Source organism: Ovis aries, chromosome 18 (assembly GCF_016772045.2).
Source record: "Ovis aries strain OAR_USU_Benz2616 breed Rambouillet chromosome 18, ARS-UI_Ramb_v3.0, whole genome shotgun sequence".
NCBI lineage: Eukaryota > Metazoa > Chordata > Mammalia > Artiodactyla > Bovidae > Ovis > Ovis aries.
In genome coordinates this window covers 23,706,411-23,729,549 of record NC_056071.1, presented here as the reverse complement: position 1 = coordinate 23,729,549, position 23,139 = coordinate 23,706,411, and the positions used below count along the sequence as shown (strand labels likewise).

The 23,139-nt window shown below is 41.7% G+C and overlaps 1 long non-coding RNA gene across 2 annotated transcripts; it reads right to left on the bottom strand.

Moving 5' to 3' along the window:
• Positions 1 to 1,153: 1,153 nt before the first annotated feature.
• LOC121817090 (uncharacterized) lies at positions 1,154 to 12,986 on the bottom strand. 2 transcript variants are annotated; one of them, XR_006056829.2, is made up of 4 exons: positions 12,595 to 12,986; positions 11,787 to 11,890; positions 2,484 to 10,388; positions 1,154 to 2,395 (listed from the first exon to the last, which is right to left on the bottom strand). It is a non-coding gene; the product is annotated as an uncharacterized LOC121817090 (long non-coding RNA). The 2 variants fall into 2 exon arrangements; XR_009597213.1 differs by having other exon boundaries at positions 1,154 to 1,648; positions 12,595 to 12,985.
• Between the last annotated feature and the right edge of the window lie 10,153 nt (positions 12,987 to 23,139).

The following is a 23,139-nucleotide window of genomic DNA, read 5'->3' as shown; positions in this document are numbered from 1 at the left end:
TCATTTGATAGACTTACTGGAAACCTAAGAACTTCCAATTTTTGGAGGCGTCAGATAGAAAATATAATTGTTTTGTTTATAACGTTTAATTTTACCAAAGTATTGTCATAATTAGTTTGAGAGGAAGATTTTCCCTACTCCCTGAAAACATAAGGTTTAACCCCATAATTTTTTTAGATAGAAACCATAAAAGTTATAAGCATATTCACTGGTTTATTCAGTCCTTTTGCTGACTTTTGTGAAGTCATCAGGTTTTTCATTAAAATACCAGGACATATCAGAATGTTTAAAACTCCATATAATTTTTAGGATATCTGTATTAGTAATTTTACCCTACATTATAATATGAGCAGATGTATTACTCATTTGATAATCTTTTTTAATGTAATTTAACCAACCAAATAAACACAGTTTAATATCTCTCTTTGGGATGCTTCAGGGGCCCTCCGAAGCACCCCAAAGTTAGCTAGAAGCCAAAAGTGCTTCATAGAATAATTTAGGAAGTTTTGTCAACAAATATCAGAAAGGTTTTGAGCACTCAGTCAGATGGGACTATAGGTCACTGTGAAACAATAGCTATTCACTCAGCCAAAGTAACAATATGGGATTTCAGAGGCAAATACAGAACAGACCATTTAAGAAGCAAATGAACTTAAATCTATTGTCAAATGCAGTTCAACATCTGAAGAAAGTGTGTCTTTTTAACAGAGAGAAAAGCCAAATTCAAGTTTTTGCGCCAGCTTATTTTTAGTCGTTAACAGTCCCAAATTTCTTTAGCATTTTTGTAAGAGGAAACTAATGTTCAGTAATAAATGTTTTAAAATTTTACTCTATTTGGAAATGAGCTAGCTAGTCAGTTAACTTCCATCACTTAGTTTAGCACAATCCCAATTCAAGTTACCCCAATTTAGACAATTTCAGACAGACATTCCTAAAGCATAATTATTCTTAATAAAGTCTATCTAAAAGCTCATATCTCATTTACATTTTTCTTTGAAGTTTTTTACTTGAGGTAATTTTTTTGTTGACAAACTTGTAACAGATATAATATTTAACATATTAAACCTAAGTACAATGAAAATATTTTTTTAACATTAAGTACTCTAAGACATGTCTATATTAAATAGGTCAACAAACAAACATTAATATCAGGTTTTTTTTTAATTTTAATTTTTACTTTATTTTACTTTACATTACTGTATTGGTTTTGTCATACATTGACATGAATCCACCACGGGTGTACATGCGTTCCCAAACATGAACCCCCCTCCCACCTCCCTCCCCATAACATCTCTCTGGGTCGTCACCATGCACCAGCCCCAAGCATGCTGTATCCTGCATCGGACATAGACTGGCGATTCGATTCTTACATGATAGTATACATGTTACAATGACATTCTCCCAAATCATCCCACCCTCTCCCTCTGAGTCCAAAAGTCCGTTATACACATCTGTGTCTTTTTTGCTGTCTTGCATACAGGGTCGTCATTGCTATCTTTCTAAATTCCATATATATGTGTTAGTATACTGTATTGGTGTTTTTCTTTCTGGCTTACTTCACTCTGTATAATCGGCTCCAGTTTCATCCATCTCATCAGAACTGTAATATCAGGTATTTAACACTGAATATTTCCCAGTTCACATAAACCTGGAATTTATTGTTTAATTTAGAATTACTTGATTTGTAAGCGCTTATCTTTTTTAAGCCAAATAAATAGATCTCATATATAAATTAACTTCAAAAATATTACCCAGAGACAGAGACATACCAAGACATATTTAGACAGACACAGTGCGAGATCTAGCTTCAAGTCTTTTTTTTTTTTCCTTCTCAGTGTCAGGAGTTAGAGATAGTCTAGATAAGTGTTCTTAACAGCCCTGGTCTCAAGGCACAGGGAAAGAAAATCAAGTTCTGACAAATGGCGGCAGGTCTAAACCACATGGTGGCCAGACAAAGCAAAATGGCCATCAAAAATCACTACACAGATCACAGAGTTAAAACACACACATATAAACCCGGCAGTCCTCATCAAAGTGAAGGTGAAGTCACTCAGTCGTATCAGACTGTTTGCGACCTGTGGACTGTAGCCCACCAAGCCTTTCCGTAACATCAAAGATTTTAAGGGAGGAAAGGAAGCCAGGTTGAAATAAGAAGGGGGAGGAGGCGGGAGAGGGGGCAAAAGGGGTGGGCTTACAGACGTCTCCTGCCACCTATAGATACCCAGGCCTTACGGGACTTTTCCCTGGGCTTCCAGAGAAGGGAGGACTGGAACTTGGCCCGACCAGAAATCAGAACCAGAATTTGAGTTTTCTGCCAAGAGGAGGTGATCAGTCTCCAATCCTTAGCTCAGGCTGAGGGCCCTTCGACCAGATTTCTGCATCTAGGACCAGGGGACTAGAAAAACAGGGAAGGATAGGAAAGGTTAAGGAGAGGAGACAGAGAGGGAAGGGGAGAGAGATCAATGAAGTTTTTAGTTTCTTACCGGTCGGGGCACTCTGGCCAGTTGTCCGTGTCAGGAGGAGACCAGGGACAAAAGGGTCCCAGTTGCGGCCGCTGGGTCTGGTCCATTGGCAGGCAAGCTGGCCCCTGAGTACCCCAAGTGGTCAGGATGTCAGTCTCGGCGAAGAAGAATCCCACCAGAGTCATCATTTGTTGCAGGAGGAGGGACCCCTTCCAGGGCCCGAAACTGGGCTCTTGCCTAACACTCAGAAATGAATTGTCTGAGGAGACATATGTGCTGACAAAGCAAGAGATTTTATTGGGAAAGGGCACCCGGGTGGAGAGCAGTAGGGTAAGGGAACCCAGGAGAACTGCTCTGCTGCGTGGCTCACAATGTACATGCGGTGTCTCCTTTAAACCTTTCCCGAACTCTTCCAGTTGGCGGAGGCTTATTAGTTCCATATTCTTTATCAGGATCTCCTGTGATAAAACAACTCATGCAAATGGTTACTATGGTACCTGGCCAGGGTGGGGCGGTTTCAATCAGTGTGCTTCCCCTAACAATTCCCCCCGCAAGATGGGGTATATAGCGGCGCCGTTGGTTCAGGCTCCTTGAGATTCTTTGGGTTCTTTCTTACATGTGTTGCCAACACCTGAGGGGTAGAAAATACCTGTTGAGGCAAAAAAAAAGGTTTTACCCAAGGAGGGGGGTCGGGGCTCAGTCAGGGTGTCCGATCCGCAGTCGGAAGATGATATCTCGGACTTGGTGTACAGGTCCCAAGTCAAAGGTGCCTTCTGAGGGCCAGCCTACATGGAAGGTCGGCCATTCTGCGCTGCAAAAAGTTATTAATTTGTTCTTCTTCACCAGCACCGATAGATTCTGTGCTCTAGACTTAAAATCAGAAAAATGGTCAGTCCTAAGGGACAACGGAGTGGAAGTCTCTTGCCCCATGATTACAGGATAGAACACAGGAGACAAGACGAACACACAGAGAGCAGTGACAATGCCGGCACACACAAAGATGCGAACAGAAGAGACAAACCTCGGCCGAGAACACAGTACTAGGTCTTCCTGGGCCCCCTGAACCCTTCTATCCCCCTAGGTTATCTTACCAACAAGGCGTTCACAGAGCCAGCCGCCTTCCCAGGACGTTGCCGGGCCTCGGCCTTACACCGGCTAAGACGACTAATTCGCCCCTGATTAAGCCTGGCAAGAGCTCTCTTCTCACCAGAGCCAGCTGCCTTCCAGCGCGTTAGCTGGGCCTCGGTCTTACACTGGCTAACCAAACTTAACACCGGTGTTCAGATAGCTTTCTTCCAAGTGAGGAAACCCCTTCTACCGGGAGAGTGTTATTCTTTCCAGTTAAAGGGATCCCGGACGAGCCCCCAAATATTATGCCCAGAGTCCGAGTCCCCAAAACTGAGAGAATAAGACGTCCACAGCAATGCAAAAGCATAAAGGGGTTTATTACTAGATCGAGCCAGGGCCCAGGTCTCATCCTTGGAATTCGACAAGGGCCCCGAGTTCTGAATCACATATACTTTTATACAGACAGTTCTTTATTTCTGTAACAGCATAGCTGATTGGTTAAACCCTACGCGCGCAGGACTTTTAAACCTCGCATCCCTATCTGGATTGGCTCGGGTCTGGCGCGGGCGGGGGGCTACAGGGATTTTTTTGATTGGTCTAGCTACACTGCCTGCGGGAGTTCCCAGAGCCTCAGCTTTCCTCAGGCTTAGCCTGCCCCTTAGAGCCTGTCCTGGCTTCAGTTTGGTTCTAACAGCAGGAATTTCGCAAAGAGTCAGATATGACTTAGCAATTGAACAGCAACACCATCATCCTAGTGAAATAACGTAAGCTATTTGCCCAGAGTTATATACAGGGATGTTCGGCATGGGGCTGTTTTCATAGTGATAATTGGTGTTATCTGGTGAAATACAGCCACATAACGACAGGGGACTGGCATTATTATACCAATGATACACTGCAGAGCCATTAAAAATATTGCTGATGAAGGTTTAAAGAAGAGAAATGTCCAAGTTTTAAGCTTTGAGAAGAAAAACAGCTTACAAAGCAATATATCACAACAACTGCATTTTATAAACAGATACTAAAATGTTAATATGGCTATATCACTTTGTTTTATGATACACAAAAATCACAGAGACATGAGTTATTCAAAAAGACAGGAATAAAGTAGGAATACTTATCACTATTGTGTGGGAAGAGTGGCTTCCATTCTAGGTGTGAATTTGCCTCCTTTGCTCTAAGAGAGCCTGACGAGAGAATAAGACGTCCACAGCGATGCAAAAGCATAAAGGGGTTTATTACTAGCAGGTCACCTTGGCTCTTTGAGGGGCTGTTTCCTCATCTGTAACATAGAAGTGGTCTTTGCTCCCTGTAATAGCATCCATATATGTTTGGGACTTTCCTGACTACAGGCCTTTTTTTGTTTGTGGTTTTAAATTTATTCGGCTGTGCTGGGTTTTAGTTGCAGCACCAGAACTCTCAGCTGTGGCATATGGAATCTAGTTCCCTGACCAGGGAGGGACGGTTAAGAATCCACCTGCAATGTGGGAGACCTGGGTTCAATTCCTGGGTTGGGGAGATCCCCTGGAAGAGGGTATGGTAACCCACTCCAGTATTCTTGCCTGGAGAATCCCCCTGGACAGAGGAGCCTGGCGGGCTACAGTCCATTGGGTTGGCGAAGAGTCGGACACGAATGAGTGACTAAGCACAGCACAGAGTGGCGTGGTGTGGTAGCCGAGTAGAGGCTGGGCAGGACCTGGGGGGAGACTGGTCTGCACTGCTGGGTCTGTGGTCAGTTACTAGTTGAGGATGGAGAGATTGGTAGCAAGCCACAGCCAGGACTGGAGAAGGCCAAAGAGAAATGTTGGAAAAACCAGAAAGTGGTGAGGGAGAGAGGAGCAGGGGCTGACCTAGCAGGGATGGTCTCACTGGAGGCCCAACACAGGGTCCTGGTGGCCAGATACAGCACTTGAAGGCACCCCCCAAAAAGAGCAGGAGCCAGACCAGGAGGATCCAGCTGGGCAGAGGAGAGGCTGAAGACTTCTGAGTCTGGGAGCGAGCCTGCAGGCATCACTTTGACACAGGCCGACCTGTGTGTAAGTCGCAAGTCTGCATTTATGCAAAACCAGCAGCAGTGGGGCATGGGTAGTAGATGAACTGATCTGCAGATAATCTGGACAAGTGAACTCACCTAAGTGAGAATCGAGCAGTTCATTTCCTGCTCGCTAACAAGTCAAAGCCTAACCTTTAAAACTGATGCCCCTGGTCTCGAGGCGCCTGCGGTGGTAATGTTGGCCATCACTGACATGGTTTATCTTATCTTTTAAGTACATTTCCTCTGACAACAACTGAACTGAACTCCTCAGTTTATGGAAAAGGCTCAGCATGAAACTGCAGATTAACTCTCCCATTACAATCTTTTAAATTACTGCACGAACCCAATTTTATTATCCAATTATGAGGAAGGTTAAAGTTCATCAAGTTACTCGTTTTATGTGAAATTCCTTTATTTCCAAAAGATCTGAGGAACATTAAAGAACAAATGAAACAGTCGGTTGCAGATTACACAGGGTGATTTATCACCCATCTTCCACGAACAGCAAAATGACTCTAAGACTTCCCCCCGTCTAACCACAGTTCTGTGTGTCCAGTGTACTATAGATTTTTTCATTTCAGTCTTGAAAAAAAAATATGATCTACCCCCGGCGGGAGTCATAATTTCACGAAATGTTCAGTGCTTAAAGCTGCACAGGGCTCAGCCAGTTTGTTACAGCAGATGGATGAGAACCCAGTGTTTCATGAAATTGCTTTTGAATATTTGCAGAATGACCTTTTCCCACTCGATCCCACTGAAATGCATTAACTCATTCTACACACAAGGAAAAAAAAGGCAAACCGCTCTCCTGCAAGGTCTGGTTGAAACAACACATCTTTTTCTAGGAAACCTATGGCCCAAGCTTCTGTCAGATGGCCCCCACATGTATCACTTTAATCTATACTGTCTCCAAATGAAAACAATGACAATGTCATGCTTGTGTGTAAGATGCTACAACGAACCTACATTCAGTCAGAGGCACTCACCGTTTTCTCAGAAGAGGATACAGAGTCCTGTTTTTTTGTGTGTCTTGCAGTACTGTTCCCTCTTCTCTTACCACTCTCCCTTTGAGATATTAAGTACTGACCGATAAAGCTAAATGTTGCTAATGCACCTTATGCAGATACTGAGGGGGTGATAGAACAGTACTTGGTTTACTTGTACCAGTATTTATATCAAAATGAGAAATAGTCATGAGCATGACAGTCTCCTTTTCTACAGCTGGTTACCTGTCATAGCTGGCATTTATAAGCACTGTATTTCCTTGCTCATTCAGTACTTCCTTTGCCTACAGTAGGTACCTGGGTGGTGGGTTTAGGCTAGGAATTTGCAAGCTTTTTTGGTGAAGGGTCAGATAGTAAACATTTGGGCTCTGAGGGTCATAGAGTCTCTGTCTCCACTGCTCAACTTTGTGGTTACAATGGAAAACAGGCTTTTGTCCTTGTTCAGTTGCTAAGTAGTATCCGACTCTGCCATCCCATGGACTGCAGCACACCAGGCTTCCCTGTCCTTTGCTACCTCTCAGAGTTTGCTTAAAATCATGTCCATTGAGTTGGTGATGCCATCCAACCATCTCATCCTCTGTCACCCTCTTCTCCTCCTGCCCTCAATCATTCCCAGCATCAGGGTCTTTTCCAATGAGTTGGCTCTTTGCATCAGCTTGTCAAAGTATTGGAGCTTCAGCTTTAGTAACAATCCATCCAGTGAATATTCAGGGTGATTTCCTTTAGTAACTCGTTTGCTCTTGCTGTCTGAGGGACTCTCAAGAATCTTCTCCAGCGCCACAATTCGAAAGTATCCATTCTTTGGTGCTCAGCCTTCTTTATGGTCCGATTCACATGTCTGTACATGACTACTGGAAAAGCCATAGCTCTGACTAGATGGACCTTTGTTGGCAAAGTGATGTCTCTGATTTTTAATACACTGTCTAGATTTGTCACAGCTTTTCTTCCAAGGAGCAAGTGTCTTACTTTCATGGCTGCAGTCACCATTTTCAATGTTTTTGGAGCCCAAGAAAATAAAATATGTCACTGCAAAACAGTTACAGACAACATATAAACAAATGGGTGTGGCTGTGTTACAGTAAAACTTTATTTACAAAAATACGTGGAGAGACAGATTTGGCCTTTGGGCTACATTTTGCTGATCACTGCCTACATCATTAACAGTTCTGCCTGAAATGGGTTGTTGCAGTTTTCCCATTAGCAAAGGAGAACTCTTGCAAATTGGGATGATTCACTTGGCTCTGCAAGTGTTCTCGTGTCTAGCAGTTTGTGTCTTATGGAGCATGCATTGGGGGCATGTCATGGAAAATACTTTTTTTTTGGTGCAGTTCTTCTGTGTATTCTTGCCACCGCTTCTTAGTACCTTCTGCTTCTCTTAGGTCCATACTGTTTCCGTCCTTTATTGTGCCCATCTTTGCATGACGTGTTCCCTTGGTATTTCTAATTTTTAAGAAATCCCAAGTCTTTCCCGTTCTATTGTTTTTCTCTACTTCTTAGCCTTGTTCACTTAAGGAGGCTTTCTTACCTCTCCTGGCTATTCTTTGGAGCTCTGCATTCAGATGGGTATACATTTCCTTTTCTCCTTTGTCTTTCACTTCTCTTCTTGGCTACTTGCAAGGTCTCCTCAGACAACCGTTTTGCCTTTTTGCATTTCTTTTTCTTGGGGACGGTTTTGATCAGCGCATCCTATACCATGTTATGAACCTCTGTCCACAGTGTTTCAGACACTCTATCAGATCTAATCACTTGAATCTATTTGGCTCTTCCACTCCTTTGACAGCTGTTGCCAATTTTCTTCCCACCAACTGCACAGGGGTCTTCTTCTTCCTCCAGGTTCTCTCTTCCATTTATTGTTTGTAGACATATGAGGATGACCATTGTCACTGATGAGATTTGATTTCCGATTGTTGTTCTAATGGCGTTCCTCCAGCAATTAGGGATGCTGAGCATCTAGTCCTGTGGTGAAGGTTTGGGTTCTTTTTTATCAGTGGATGGTGTGAGGAAAATTTCCCGGTGGAAGTTGCCTTCCTGATAGTTAGTTGTGTTTGGAATTTATTTCTGCAATAACCACCCCATGACATTTCACGAGGCCAGGTGTCAGTCACAGAACCCCAGGCCTTGTGAATTAGAGGTGCCAGTTGGCACCTGTGATCAAATTGTAGTTATAGTAAATATCCGCAAGGTGGCAGCACTTTCCCATGCCCACCTCTGGCTATCAGGACAACCAGAGCCTTAGGGAAATTTGGCTTCCTGGGCTGTCAATTTAGAGTGGAATGCCTGAGCAAACATCCAAGAGCTTGTTTCTTAGGACTTTCCTGTTTTAAAGCATCACACACACATACCCACTAGACTAATTCCTCCGGGGTCCTCAGCACCCTACTCAGGTTGCACTGAAAGAAGGAGGCTTGAGCTGGAATCCCCAGCACCAGGAGATTAGGAGGCTTGGTAATTATCGCCCTCAAGTTCCTCAAGACATTGATCCCCGTTGGGACTCTGATGCAAGCCAGAACATAGCAGACAGTAGATCTTAAAAGAGTTCAGTGAAGGGCACCATGCCAGACTGTCTCGACTCCATCCCAGTCCAGCTGTGGGACCCAAGCCCACTCAGGGTCCAGGGATGGGACACCAGACCAAGTCAGGGAGGTTGGGGGGAATAAAGAAGGCACTGCCTTTCTTTCATTCTGTCTAACATCGTGCCCTTGCTATGTTGCATCATAGTCAATTTGCAATGTTGTGATTGTTGCCAGTGTACAGCCGCTTGATTTCAGGCGTGACATATCTATGGAGTATCTGGATTCTTTCTTGGACATTTTGCCATAAAAGTCAAGCCAATTGTTAAGCATCAGGTCCTTGTGGATAATGTATCTCAGGTACAGTGTTTTGTGTATACAACGAAGGAAGGAAGGATATAATTTTTGGATTATCTCCTAGAGACACATTTCTGTTGTATAGGTTAGAGATAACGGATTTCTGTGTACGTGTGTAAGGACAGAAGAAAGGAAGAGGATAATCCGTGTGCATTATCGAGTACAGGTACAGATTTCTGTATCTATGTTAGTCCGGACCTCCTAATTCATTCCGGACCTTTCATTTCTTTTCTCTTTGAACCCTTTCAGTACTCAGGGTCTCGCATCATTTACTATTGTCTTCCTTGGCCTTACTGACCTCCCTTAGTTTATGATTCTTCAAGGTCCATCTCTGTGGCTAGACCAGTGTCATAACTTCCTAATTTCAATGACGGTTTTTTATGGCTGGGTCATAGTCCATCATACATACGCACCACATGTCTTTTCAAGCTTTCAACCTCTCAGTTTAGATTTTGCTTGTCATCTGCCTTGGCTATTGGAATTAGTGCTGCAGTGTTTCTTGGGGTGTGTGTTTCTGGTGACTGTCAGCCTCAAGGTCCTTGGGGCCTTGTTCCCCCTTGGGACTCTGGTCCTAGGTGGAGGACAACAGACAGTAGAGGTTTAAAAAGGGCTCAGTGAAGGGCACCCTGCCAGGCTCTCTCAATCCCACGCAGTCCAGCCATCTGACCCAAGCCTGCTCAAGCTCCAAGGATCAAACGCAGCCAATGTCTGGGAGATCGGAGGGAAAAAACAAGCCGTGGCTTTTTTTTCCATTTCTTTAATTTCATGCCTGTGATGTATTGGAGTATAATCGATGTGCAGGGTTTTTCTTATTGTCAGTATATAGATGGCTTATTCATTTATAACATGTATGTAAAGCATATCTATGCTTTTTTGGATTCTTCTGCCATAGAGGTTATTATAGAGGTTGAGCCAACTTCCTTGTACTAAACATCAGGTCCTTTTGGAGTTTCTGTGGGAGATACAGATTTCTGTGGTTATGCTGGTGATACAGATTTCTGTGAATATGTTAGTCTTGACCTCCTAATTCACCCCCAGCTCTTCACTTTCTTTTTTCACCAGGCGGGGAGGGGTCGGGGGAGCCCTTTGTGTTTGTATTCTCCGATTCTCTTTTTCTGTTGTAACTTACTTAGTTCCTTTTTTTTTTTTTTAAATTTCAATTTCCTTTGATTCAGGAAATCAACCCTTAATACTCACTTGTTCAGCTGAAGCTGAACCTCCAATACTTTGGCCACCTGATGCAAAGAGCTGACTCATTGGAAAAGACCCTGATGCTAGGAAAGATTGAGGGTAGGAGGAGAAGAGGGTGACAGAGAATGAGATGGTGGGATGGCATCATCGACTCAGTGGACATGAGCTTAAGCCAACTCTGGGAGATAGTGAAGAACAGGGAAGCCTGGCATGCTACAGTCCATGGGGTCACAAAGAGCTGGACACGACTGAGCAACTGAACAATGACAAGTGGTATTACAAAATAATGGCTATATATACCCTCTGCTGTTTACTACATCCTTGTAGCTTATTTATTTTATACATAGTGGTTTGTATCTCTTAATCTCTTTACCATCTGAGCCATCAAGGAAGTCACTGTTCAAGGAAACAGTGGGATAGGAGACAGATGGGCTCCAGGTCCGAAACTCACAGCCAGCCTCTATTCTGCATTTCCTGGGGCAACAGATGGGTGGGTTCCAGTTGAGGAACTTATAACCAGCCCCCTGTTTGCTCTCAGAAATTGAAGTAACAACAGAAACAGAGTAAGTAGCCAGTCTTTGTCTCTTGTAAACACCTCCAGGGAATAATCTTGGCAAGGACAAGGAGAGGCAAAACCCTGTCTGAGTGAAGGATTAGGGAGAACACTACACAGGCACAGAAAGGCTCTTTGGGTCAAAAGTCAGAGGATAATTCCAAGCCATAATGAGCCTTGCTCCTCCCAGAAGCCTTCACTTTGAGATCCATCTTGGCTAAGGTGTGTGTGCATACCTTATGGGTCCTGAAGCAAATTACTGAGATGTGGGAGACAAAGATGATTGGCCTGAGGGAAGACAAATACCTGGAAAACTGCCCCTTATAAAGGATATAAGGATATAGGATATAAAGGACATAGGATATATACTTTCAAAGGCATGACTCTGCCTCTGAGCTCCCCCGTGCACTTTCCCCCATGTACTTTTCTTTTAAATAAACTTTTTACTTTACTCTTCACCTTCTGCCTCCTCTCCTGAATTCATTCTTGACAAGGCAGGCAAAGACTAGGGACCTTAGCCCTGACTGCTGGCTCTGTGTACCAGTGGTTAGGACTTGGTCTGGGAAACTAAGACCGTGCTTCCAGCTATTGCTCGCTGCCACTTACCACTGCATGAGTTGGAAATGACCAGCACACTGTCCTCCAGAGTGGCTGTCAGCAATTTGTGTTTCAAGCAGCAGAGGAGAAGGGTTCCCATTCTTCCACAGCGTCTGCAGCATTTAACGTTTGTGGAGTGTTTAACAATGGTCGCTCTGACCTGAGTGAGTGATACCTCATTGCAGGGTTGCCTGGACTTCCCTAATACTCAGCGATGTTGACATCGTGTGACTTTTTTCTTAAAGGATGTGAGTTAAAGGCACCTGCTGAAATCGGCTCCCTGAACGTCTGCCCAGTTTTGAATTCTCTTTTGGTGACCAGAAGCCTGGGGGACTTCTGGAGGGCAGTTGTTTACTTCCAGCCCCACGGACCTTGGGAATATAAAGTGCCCATCAGTGCCGCTTTTATAGTTGCTGTTACAAAAAACGCCTGCAAGGAAGAAGCATTTCTTCATGTCCTACTTTTTTCCTTTTTCCGGACCTCCATTGTTATTTTATTTTGGAGTAGACTTGATTTCTGATATTACATTTATCAGTTCTTTTGGGGGTTCTCTTCTCCATATAGATAATTAAAATGTGTTCCGTAGGCTACCCTATACTATTCAATGGATTTATTTTGATCAACTATCTGATAAATATATGAGCATATGTTATTAGCAAAGTCTTAATTTATCCCTCAATCCTAAGGTTTTTTTTTCATAATAATAAGATTTTTTCCAAGTTTGTGTCTGTTTCTATTGTGTAATATCTGAAATTTGCATTCATTTCAAGAATATACCTTTCAGTGATACCCTGTGATATTTGTCTCTCTGACTTACTTTGCTGAGTAAGGTAATCACTCTGTCCATCCACGCTGCTGTCAATGGTGTTATTCTGTTCTGATTCATGGCTGAGTAGTGTTCCAGTGCAGAGGTGCACCGCTCGGTCCTCATTTTTCTGTCAGTGGATTTCTTGGTTGAATTTTTTGCAATGAAAAGGAAAAAAAAGAGGAATGAGTTTTTTCTTTCGCTTTCCTGAGAACAAAGACGATGAAGAGAACAGTGAGCAGTCCTGAAAGTTCCTAGTTTTTTAAACTTTGCTCCTAACTCTGCATGTCTGTAACTAAGTGTGATTTTCTGCCCCCTAACTCTGCAGGAGCTATGCTTTGGACCTATTTTCCTTTGACTCTAGGCTAAATACATCTCCTGTCTGGTGTCTACTTTTACAACACCCTCCCCCTTGTAGTTGCACGTCAGAAAGAAGGCTGCAGAACCACCGAACGGCCAGACTCAATTACTGGATACTGACACCAGTTTATGACTGTCCTTGAAACTATGCAAGAGGAAGAAATCAAAATCCTATCACCTTTGTTCCTCATTACCGACTCCTGACTGTGAGCCCTCATCTTACATGAGCCCCCAAACTCCTCATGGAGGGGGGCACAATTCTTGAGGCTCGAACCTGATGTGTTCCCCTCTTTGCCAACTGAGAATTAAAGCCACTTTCTATTTCCTCCAACCCCTGTCTCCGTATTTTTTATTTGGCTTCACCGGGCAGAGAAAGCCAATATTTTGTCCTGCAGCAGTTCTAGTTCTTGGCCATTGTCAACTGCACTGCCCTAAAAAACAAGGGTTCATAGATTATTGTGAATTCTGATTTTCTCTGGGTCTAAGCCCAGACGTGGGATGGTGGGACCATGTGGTTTCTGCGTGTTTAGTTTATAAGGAACCTCGTTGCTGGCTTTTATGGTTCCTGCACCCAGTTACATCCACACTAAGACTGTAGGAGGATTCCCTTTGGCCTCCATCCTCCGTAGCATGGGTTCTCTGTAGATGTTTTAGATGGCCATTCTGACCTGTGTGAGGTGATTTTTCATGGTAGTTTTGATTTTGTTGTTTTCAATCACTCAGTCGTGTCCAACTCTTTTCAGCCCTGTGGACTGCAGCACACCAGGTTCCTTGTCCTTTACCATCTCCCAGAGCTTGCTCAAACTCATGTCCATTGAGTCAGTGATGCCGTCAACCATCTCATCTTCTGTCATCCCCCTCTCCTGCCTTCAGTCTTTCCCATCATCAGGGTCTTTTCCAGTGAGTCAGCTCTTCGCATCAGGTTGCCAAAGTCTTGGAGCTTCAGCTTCAGTGTCAGCATCAGTCTTTCCAATGAATATTCAGGATTGATTTCCTTTAGGATTTACTGGTTTGATCTCCTTGCAGTCCAAGTGACTCTCAAGAGTTTTTTCCTGTATCACAATTGGTAAGCATCCATTCTTTGGTGCTCAGCCTTCTTTATGATCCAACTTTCACATCTATACATGACTACTGGAAAAAGCATAGTTTTGACTAGACAAACCTTTGTCGGCAAAGTGATGTCTCTGCTTTTTAATACACTGTCTAGGTCTGTCATAGCTTTTCTTCCAAGGAGCAAAAGTCTTAATTCCATGGCTGCAGCCACCATCCGCAGTGATTTTGGAACCCGTGAAATTATTATATTGTCATCGTTATACTGCTGCCTGGTTTGGTTATGACCTACACATACAGCGTATTTCTTAGTTTGGATTCTTTTACCATAGAGGAATTGCCGAAGATCTTGCAAATTTCCCTGTGCTGAGCATCAGGTCTTCATGGAGTGTCTATTAGAGATGCAGATTTCTGTGTATATGTTAAAGATACAAATTTTGGTATATATGTTAGACATACAGATTTTTGTTTATATCTGGAGGAAGAAAGCAAGGAAGGTGATTATCTATTACAGGTATGGATTTCTGTGTATGTGTTAGTGATACAGATTTCTGTGTATTCTCAGAGATTCTGAAATTTCTGTATTTGTGGAAGGAAAGTTTTAAAAAAAAAAGTGAAAGTGTCAGTCACTCTGTCATGTCTGACTTTTTGCCACACCATGGTCTGTAGCCTACCAGGTTCCTCTGTCCATGGAATTTTCCAGGCAAGAGCACTGGAGTGAGTAGCCATTTCCTTCTCCACGGGATCGTCCTGACCCAGGGATCAAACCCAGGTCCCCTGCATTGCAGGCGGATTCTTTACTGTCTGAGTCACCAGGGAACCCATTTGTGGGGGAGGGACAAGGAAAGGAGAAAGGAGGGAGTCCTTCTGGATTATCTATTTCAGATGCGGATTTCTGTGTGTATGTTAGCCACTACATTCTAGCTCATCCTTGCTCTTTCAGTTTCTTTTGAACCCTCTGTGTTTGAATTCTCAGAGTCTCTTTATGTGTTGTAAATTAATTTGTCTATTTCTTTTCAAATTTTGCCTAGTATTCACATCATATGCTGTTTTCTCCCTCTGTCTGCCTGACTTAATTTAGTGTATGATTTTCCAAGGTCCCTCCTTGTAGTGACCAGTGGAATAATTTCTTAATTTCAGTAGTGGTTTTTCATGGTTGAGAAATGGTTGATTGCATGTATGTACCACATTTTTAAGCTTTAGTGTGTCTATTGTTTAAATGTAGACATTCTCCAGGATCTGTGTTTTGGCTACTGTGAGTAGTGCTGCAGTGAACACTGGGGTGCATGTGGGTTTTTGAATGATGGTTTTCTTGGGATATAGGCCTACATGTGGGAACATCATTCCTGCATTGGGAAGATCCCCTGGAGAATGGAACAGCTGCCCGCTCTAGTATTCTGGCCTGGAGAATTCCACGGACTGTATAGTCCATGGGGTCTCAAAGAGTCGGACACGACTAAGTGACTTTCACATTCATTTTCTCTAGATGTAGGCCCACGTGTGGGAATGTCAGATCCTAGGCTTAGCTCTCTAGAAGAAAAATTTTTTTCTGGCTGTCCTTTCCAGTGGCTATTGCTAATGTCCATTCCCACGTGCTGTGTAGGTGGGCTCTCTGCCCTCCTGGCTTGCTGCTGCATTATTGCTGGCTGTCCTTTCCAGTGGCTATTGTTAATGTCCATTCCCACGTGCTGTGTAGGTGGGCTCTCTGCCCTCCTGGCTTGCTGCTGCATTATTGCTGTGACAGGTGAGAATGGCCATTCTGAGTCGTGGGATTTGATTTGTCACTGTCATTTTGATTTTCAGTTTTGTGCTTGTTGGCAGTGTGCAGCCACCTGAGTCAGTTGTGACGTATACAGACAGCATACCTTTTGTTTTTTTCAATTCTTTTTCCATAGAGGAACTTGCACAAACCTCAAGTAAAGTTTGGGGTGATGATCATCAAGTTCTTGTGGAGTATCTGTTAGGGATACAGATTTTCTGCACATGTGGAAGGAAGGAAGGAGATACAGTCTCTTTTTTTTGGGCTCTCTTTGTTTGGGTTTGAAGTCTCAAAGTCTCTTTTTGTCTTGTAAATTAGTTCCCTGTATCTGCTTTTTTATTTTGCCTCAAATGGACTCATATGCTATTGTCTTTCTGTCTGGCTGACTTCACTTAGTGTATGATCTTCCAAGGGTCATCCCTGTGCCTAGCAGTGGCGTAATTGCAATTTCAGTGGCAGTTTTTCTTGGTTGAGTGGCAGTTCATTATCTACATGTACCACATGTTTTTTAAGTTTTAGCCTGTTGCTGGACTTCCTGCTGGTTCTCTGGTAAGGAGTGCTGCAGTGAAGGTTGGGGTGCACACGCCTTTTGGAATGTTGGTTTTCTCAGGACATTGACCCAGGTGTGGGAAGGTCAGATCATAGGATTAACTGCCTCAAGGGGCTGCCTCTACCCCACCCAGTTCTTCCTCCCTTCCTAGTGACTCTCTCTTTTTCTTTTTTGGCCAGGTGTGTGCTTCAATCCTTACCAAATTTTAGTTGGGTTGTTTGGTATAATTTGAGGAAAGAGAACCCAGCTACACAGTACGCGGGAATGGACATTAAAAATAGACACTAGAAAGGACAGCCTCCCCTGCCAGAAAAAAATTTTTTTTTTCCTAGAGAGCTAAGCCTAGGATCTGATGTTCCCACATGTGGGCCTATATCCAGAGAAAATGAAAGTGAAATTCGCTTAGTCCTGTCCGACTCTTATCTGATATGTGATTTGAAAATAGTCTCTTCCAGTTTGTGGTTCATTTTTGGATTTTTCTGAATAAGGTGTTTCATAGAGTAGAAGCTTTATAAATAATTTTATAATTTTTATTTTTCTGAGGAAGTTTTTAATTTTCTGAGGAACTTTTTAATTTTGGGGGGAAGGTTTTAATTTCCTGAAGAAGTTTTAAATTGTATTAAAGTGAGTAATTCTATGAATATTATTAATGTATGAAAGTTATTTATTTTAGGGAAGTAAATAATTTTATGTGTTATTCAATTTATGAAAATTATTAATTGTATGGACATTTTCAACTTTATGGAAGTTATTAACATATGGAATATCTGTGTAGTGATATAAATATTTATCTACTGAGAGATATAAATAGCTATCTACCTAGACATGTAAACATCTATCTACAGTTCAGTTCAGTTCAGTTCATTTCAGTCTCTCAGTCGTGTCCGACTCTGCGACCCCATGAATCGCAGCACGCCAGGCCTCCCTGTTCATCACCATCTCCCGAAGTTCACTCAGACTCATGTCCATCTAGTCCATGATGCCATCCAGCCATCTCATCCTCTGTCGTCCCCTTCTCCTTCTGCTCCCAATCCCTCCCAGCATCAGAGTCTTTTCCAATGAGTCAACTCTTCTCATGAGGTGGCCAAAGTACTGGAGTTTCAGCTTTAGCATCATTCCTTCCAAAGAAATCCCAGGGTTGATCTCCTTCAGAATGGACTGGTTGGATCTCCTTGCAGTCCAAGGGACTCTCAAGAGTCTTCTCCAACACCACAGTTCAAAAGCATCAATAATTCTTCAGCGCTCAGCTTTCTTCACAGTCCAACTCTCACATCCATACATGACCACTGGAAAAACCATAGCCTTGACTAGTCGGCAAAGTAATGTCTCTGCTTTTGAATATGCCATCTAGGTTGCTCATAACTTTTCTTCCAAGGAGTAAGCGTCTTTTAATTTCATGGCTGCAGTCACCATCTGCAGTGATTTTGGAGGCCAAAAAAATAAAGTCTGACACTGTTTCCACTGTTTCCCCATCTATTTCCTATGAAGGCCAACTTTTTCGCTCTCCTCTTTCACTTTCATCAAGAAGCTTTTTAGCTCCTCTTCACTTTCTGCCATAAGGGTGATGTCATCTGCATATCTGAGGTTATTGATATTTCTCCCAGCAATCTTGATTCCAGCTTGTGTTTCTTCCAGTCCAGCGTTTCTCATGATGTACTCTGCATAGAAGTTAAATAAGCAGGGTGACAATATACAGCCTTGACGTACTCCTTTCCTTATTTGGAACCAGTCTGTTGTTCCATGTCCAGTTCTAACTGTTGCTTCCTGACCTGCATACAGATTTCTCAACAGGCAGGTCAGGTGGTCTGGTATGCCCATCTCTTTCAGAATTTTCCACAGTTTATTGTGATCCACACAGTCAAAGGCTTTGGCATAGTCAATAAAGCAGAAATAGATGTTTTTCTGGAACTCTCTTGCTTTTTCCATGATCCAGTGGATGTTGGCAATTTGATCTCTGGTTCCTCTGCCTTTTCTAAAACCAGCTTGAACGTCAGGGAGTTCACAGTTCACGTATTGCTGAAGCCTGGCTTGGAGAATTTTGAGCATTACTTTACTAGCATGTGAGATGAGTGCAATTGTGTGGTAGTTTGAGCATTCTTTGGCATTGCCTTTCTTTGGAATTGGAATGAAAACTGACCTTTTCCAGTCCTGTGGCCACTGCTGAGTTTTCCAAACTTGCTGGCATATTGAGTGCAGCACTTTCACAGCATCATCTTTCAGGTTTTGAAACAGCTCAATTGAAATTCCATCACCTCCGCTAGCTTTGTTCGTTGTGATGCTTTCCAAGGCCCACTTGACTTCACATTCCAAGATGTCTGGTTCTAGATTAGAGATCACATCATCATGACTCTCTGAGTTGTGAAGATCTTTTTTGTACAGTTCTTCCGTGTATTCTTGCCACCTCTTCTTAATATCTTCTTCTTCTGTTAGGTCCATACCATTTCTGTCCTTTATCGAGCCCATCTTTCCATGAAATGTTCCCTTGGTATCTCTAATTTTCTTGAAGAGATCTCTAGTCTTTCCCAATCTGTTGTTTTCCTCTATTTCTTTGCATTGATCACTGAAGAAGGCTTTCTTATCTCTTCTTGCTATTCTTTGGAACTCTGCATTTAGATGCCTATATCTTTCATTTTTTCCTTTGCTTTTCGCCTCTCTTCTCTTCACAGCTATTTGTAAGGCCTCCCCAGACAGCCATTTTGCTTTTTTGCATTTCTTTTCCATGGGGATGGTCTTGATCCCTGTCTCCTGCACAATGTCAGGAACTTCATTCCATAGTTCATCAGGCACTCTGTCTATCAGATCTAGGCCCTTAAATCTATTTCTCACTTCCACTGTATAATCATAAGGGATTTGATTTAGGTCATACCTGAATGGTCTAGCGGTTTTCCCTTCTTTCTTCAATTTAAGTCTGAATTTGGTAATAAGGAGTTCATGATCTGAGCCACAGTCAGCTCCTGGTCTTGTTTTTGTTGACTATATAGAGCTTCTCCATCTTTGGCTACAAAGAATATAATCAATCTGATTTCGGTGTTGACCTTCTGGTGATGTCCATGTGTAGAGTCTTCTCTTGTGTTGTTGGAAGAGGGTGTTTGCTATGACCAGTGCATTTTCTTGGCAAAACTCTATTAGTCTTTGCCCTGCTTCATTCCACATTCCAAGGCCAAATTTGCCTGTTACTCCAGGTATTTCTTGACTTCCTACTTTTGCATTCCAGTCCCCTATAATGAAAAGGACATCTTTTTTGGGTGTTAGTTCTAGGAGGTCTTGTAGGTCTTCATAGAACCGTTCAACTTCAGCTTCTTCAGCATTACTGGTTGGGGAATAGACTTGGATAACTGTGATATTGAATGGTTTGCCTTGGAGACAAACAGAGGTCATTTCAGAGAGATATAAAAAGTTCTCTGTATATTGATATAAATATCTATGTACATATCTCTTTATATTCTTTGTCCTGGTGTGTTTTTCAGTCTTAACCAAATTTTAAGGAGCTGTTTGGTATAATTAGAGTACGGATCCTTTCTCTGATATGTGTGTTGGAAATAGTTTCTTCCAGTCTGTGGTTCATCTTCTGGTTTTCTGAATAAGGTGTTTCAAGTCATGGATGCAGTCACCATCTGCAGTGTTTTGGAGCCCAAGAAATAAAATAAATAAAATAAAATAAAATAAAATAAAATCTGCCACTGTTTCCACTTCTTCCCTATCGATTTGCCATAAAGAGTTTGGAATAGATGCCATGATCTTAGGTTTTTGAATATTGAGTTTTATTCCAGTTTTTTCACTCTCCTTTCTCACCTTCATCAAGAGGTCCTTTAGTTCCTCTTCACTTGCTGCTGGTATCATCTGCATATCTGACATTGTTACTATGTCTCCCGACAGTCACGATTCCAGCTTGTGCTTTATGCAGCGTGTCATTTCGCTTGATGTACTCTGCATAGAAGTTAAATAAGCAAGGTGGCCATATAAAGCCTTGATGTACGCTTTCCTAATTTTGAACCAGTCCATTGTTCCATGTCTGCTTCTAACTGTTGCCTCTTGACCTGCAAACAGGTTTCTCAAGAAGCAGGTTGGGTGATTTGGTATTCCAGTCTCTTTAAGAATTCTCCACAGTTTGTTGTGATCCACACAAGCAAAGGATTTAATTCTTTGAAAGTTTAAAATTTTATGATATAAAAAATATATTTATGTTTTACATATGACTTATATACCTCTTTTTATGTATGAGGTATGTACCTATATTGTCATATAAGAGATGTAAACAAATATTTTCACATAAGACATACATACCTATATTGTCATATATGAAATATATAACTCTATTTTCACACATGAAATACATATGGAATACTACTCAGAAAAATAGCAAAATAAAAACAGGAAAAATTTGAAAATAGATGATGTCATCAAGAAACAGGTTTTGATGAGGTTTTTAAAAATCACATAAAATAGTTTTACTCCTCTTTTTCTTTGTGTGTGCTCAGTCACTTCAGTTCTGTCTGACTCTGTGACCCCATGGACTGTAGTCTGCTGGGCTCCTCTGTCCATGGGATTCTCCAGGCAACAATACTGGAGTGCCATGCCATCCTCCAGGAATTTTTGCTTTACAAACAAGTTTTCAGTCAAGTCAGCCAGTTAATCTAACTACAGGATAAATTAAAAAAAAAAAACAAAAAACTTAAGTTGCTTCTGTCAATATTTCTCTGACAGAACATTTTATTTTCATTATTTTTGATGCCTACATATTAATTTCAGTTCACAATGTCCTATAAATTGAAGTCATTTAGCAATCTTCTAGTTTCAAATGAAGACCTTTGTATGTATTAAGACGTAAGACAATGTACTTGATTTAGAAGTGTTATCTTAAGTTTCTAAATGCTTTACTCAAAAGGCACAGTGATTTTCATTATGGTCAATGGACTGGTATTTAAAAACCTACTAAATCAGAAGCTCTGGAGTTGCTGTCTGACAATTTTAGTTAATAAGCCGTCCAGGTAAATCTGAAGCACTGGCACAAACTGAAGTTTGAGGACTAATGCCCTGGAAGTGCTGGCAAAACACACATTTTACCAAGTCCAAGTTGCAGGAATTAGTATCATTATAAGTTATAGTAAAACTTTCATTCTTTTGGTTAAAGAACAGTAGCAAAGGAAAAATATACATATATTTATCTGCAAATGCATATGTATATATTCATATATGGAATATATACCTAGGTTTTCATATTTGAATATACTGAATACTACTCAGCTATAAAAAAGATTAAAATAATGGCATTTTAGGCAGTATAATCCTAAAGATTTCATAATAAGTGATGTAAGTCAGAAAGACAAAGAGAAATACCGTATAATATCACTTACAGGTGAAATCTAAAGTATGACACCAATGACCTTATCTATGAAACAAACAGACTCAAAGATACGGAGAACTAGTGGTTACCAGTGGGGATAGGGTAGTGGGAGGGGCAAGATAGGTGTAGGGGATTAGGAGATAGAAACTAGTATGTATAAAATCAGTAAGCTATAAGGATATATTAGACAGCACAAGGAAATATAGTCTTTATTTGTAATGCCTTTCAATGGAGTATAATCCATAAATATACTGAATGTTGCATACCCTAAATTCATATAGTATATAGTGAATGTTGTATACCCCAAACTTATATAGCATTGTAAATAAACTGAACTTCAACTTAAAAAATTGTTGTGACTGTCTATAAAAACAATAATCAAAAAGAAAAAATAAGCAAAATAAAAATGGGGAAATTTTAAGAAGAAAAGATTCTATCAAGAGACTAATTTTGATGAGAATTTTAAAAATCACATGAAGTAGCTTTACTCTTGTAATTTTTGCTTTCCAAGAACTTCTTAGTCCAGTCAAGCCAATTAATCTGTCTAACATGAAACCTTATCAAGCTAAGGACACTAAGCCCATTTTGTCACCAAGTTTTTCCAAGATGCCTCTGGTTGGCAAAGGTGTGTTTTTTTTTTTTTTTTTAACTTTATCCTTTCTTGTCACTAACTGTAGCTATGCCAGGAACAATATTGTTCTGGTGGCAACCTCATGTGGTCTAACAGGTCTGAAGACCACATTACCAAGGGTTTTGACTGAGCAATTAAAAAAAAAAGCTGTGCTGTACTTCATCTTGTCAATGTTAAATTCTCATTGGAGAGGAAGTCACTTGTGAGGCTTTTAGCTCCAAAGTCTTCTATTCTCAACCTAAAGTGCTCCTGTCTTGCATTATTAGGAGTTTGGGAACTGCAAAGTGAAGAGACTACTGTGTTGATGGAGCTAGGAAGTGGCCCGTTTGGAGCAGTCCGTCTGGGCAGGTGGGAGGGGCAGTGTGATGTTCTGTTAAGGTGATCAAGGAGGGCTCCATGCCAGACGATTTCTTCCAGGAGGCCCAGACCACAGGTCAGCTTCTTCTGGGGAATCGTGGTTTAGCCCTCACCATGAGAGGATGTTCATGCTAACAGGTCTGTGTGAAACATCTGTAGGGCCTGAATCAAGAGTCCACCTATCATAGAATATATAATGGAATATTGCTCAGTCATAAAAATGGAATAGTGCCATTTCAGCAACATGGGTGGAGATTAGCACATCAAGAGAAGACAGAGAAAGACAAATATTATATATCACTTATGAGTAGACTCTGAACTATGATGCACATGAGTTTCTTGACAAACAGTTTCAGACAGAGAAAACAGACTTTTAGGGTTTTCAAAGGGGAAAGGGATGAGGGATTAATTAGGAAGTTGGTATTAACCAATATACAGTGCTATATATAAATAGATAAACAAGGCCTTCCTATATAGTACAGGGAACTATATTCAACATTTGAAAT